Below are 2133 nucleotides of genomic sequence, written 5' to 3'. Positions count from 1 at the left end.
AGCCCAGGAAGGCCACCACCACTGGCGCCCCCTCCCCGGCCCCCTACAGCCCCCCGAACTCCAGAGCTCTGGGCAGCCCCCTGGACGAGCTGGCCAGCCTGTTCAACTCCGGCAGGAGCGTGCTCCGGAGGTCTGCGGTGGGCAGGAGGATCCGCGAACCCCAGGGTGAGTCTGGAGCACTGAGCTCGCTCAGACAGGTCCAGATGTGAGGGTAGGGGTGCTGTGCAGAGGAATGCGGTGTTAAGGAATGCGCGGGGTCCCTGCAGGGTCCTTCAGAGCAGGTAGCGGCTTTAAGATCATCTTATATGCAACCGGTATGGCCAAGTAGTTAAGAATGCATCTTTCCCATTTTGCAGACACAAGTTCATGATATTAAAAACACATTGCACTAAAACCAGGCTTCAGACAGCCTGGTGAAACGATGGGCATTAGAGCAAAACTCAGCTTGAGCCCCTGACTTCCCTTTGCTAACAATATCCGGATATAACTTGGAAATGGCAGTTGCCGCGTGCTGTTATATTGAGATGTCCTTTTGGGGTTACCCGAACACCCTCGCCTTACTGGCCATCTCATTTCCATTCCCTGCCTCTGGAGTGATTACTTCTCAGTTACTCCCTGACACTCAGTACCACTTGGTAGGAAGCCCAGCCCAGGAAGGCCACTGCCGGGGCCCCGTCCCCCGCCTCCTACAGCTGCACCCCCGAACTTCAGGCCTCTAGGCAGCCTCCCCGGAGGAGCTGGCCAGCCTCTTCAACTGTTGTTGCCAGTAAATGATTTGCCTTCTGGTCCCAAGGACCATTTTCACTCCATTCTGTTCTGTCTGCATCTTCTCGCGGAGCATCTCAACTACTCAGCTGTTGACAAGCCAGTCCCAGTGAGCTCAGGGCTAGACTGTGGCAGCCAGAGGCCGTGGCCTGTATCAAAAAGTATTTATTTTGTGTCCCTATAAAAGTAGAATGTAGCTATCAAAAAAAAAAAACCTCATTAAGAATTTTTTTGTTGATCTCTTGTTAGTAGCTCACCTCATTCAGATGAGGTTGTCTTTGGGCTCAGATTCTCTTAATAACCACAAAGAACATCGTCATCTTCCAAAAAGCATCTGAAGGCTTTTATATGAAACCAAAATATTTTCTAGCGTTCTGTATTTGGGAAGTGAACTACAGTAATATAAAGCATCTTCTCTTAAAACTGTAATGGGTCCCTCGGTCATAATGCCATTATGTAGATGACAGCTACTGGCATCCTTACTTTACAGAGATGGGAGACTTCAGGGCAAGGAGGCTAAGCACCTTCCTTAAGGTCAGGCAGTAGGACCAAAAGTAGCCACTTACCTGCTCTTTCTCCTAAAGAAAATACATAGCTGCATTGGCTTTCATCATCTGATGAGGTACAAAAAACCCCCTAGAAAACCTAGGAAATGTTCTCAGTAAGTGAAAAGTACGTCAAGGCTAAGAACACTTAGCAAATGGATGAATAACCTGCTCTTTGTTTACTCTTCAGACTAATAAGCTAATTGTTTAGCCATTTCTTCTTAATTATAAGTCATTAATAAAAGAAATTGTCCTTGTAAGTAGGGGATGACTTGAATTTCACAAGTCATATGTTTCATTCCAAGGAACAAAACAGACTCTAAAAGAGAAGCATTACATGAACACATTAATGTTTGCTTTGCTTTTGGAACTAAAAGTTTATTAAAGCGTCATAAGCCTCCTTTTACTATAGATGAGAGTTGGATGAATTCTTCTCGGATGTATTCAGAAAAGTGAAGTTAATGATTTTCTAGATGGGTGGCAATCCTTTGGAAATCCCTAAGTCTACTCTTGAGAGTTCCTTGGACTACAAGGAGATCCAACCAGTCCATTCTAAAGGAGATCAGTCCTGGGTGTTCTTTGGAAGGACTGATGCTAAAGCTGAAACTCCAATCCTTTGGCCACCTCATGTGAAGAGTTGACTCATTGGAAAAGACTCTGATGCTGGGAGGGATTGAGGGGAGGAGGAGAAGGGGACGACAGAGGATGAGATAATGGCTGGATGGCATCACTGACTCGATGGACATGAGTTTGTGTGAACTCCAGGAGTTGGTGATGGACAGGGAGGCCTGGCATGCTGCAATTCATGGGGTCGCAAAGAGTC

Source organism: Bison bison, unplaced genomic scaffold, assembly GCF_000754665.1.
Source record: "Bison bison bison isolate TAMUID 2011002044 unplaced genomic scaffold, Bison_UMD1.0 scf7180017864527, whole genome shotgun sequence".
Classification (NCBI taxonomy): Eukaryota; Metazoa; Chordata; class Mammalia; order Artiodactyla; family Bovidae; genus Bison; species Bison bison.
This window is presented reverse-complemented; position numbering follows the sequence as displayed.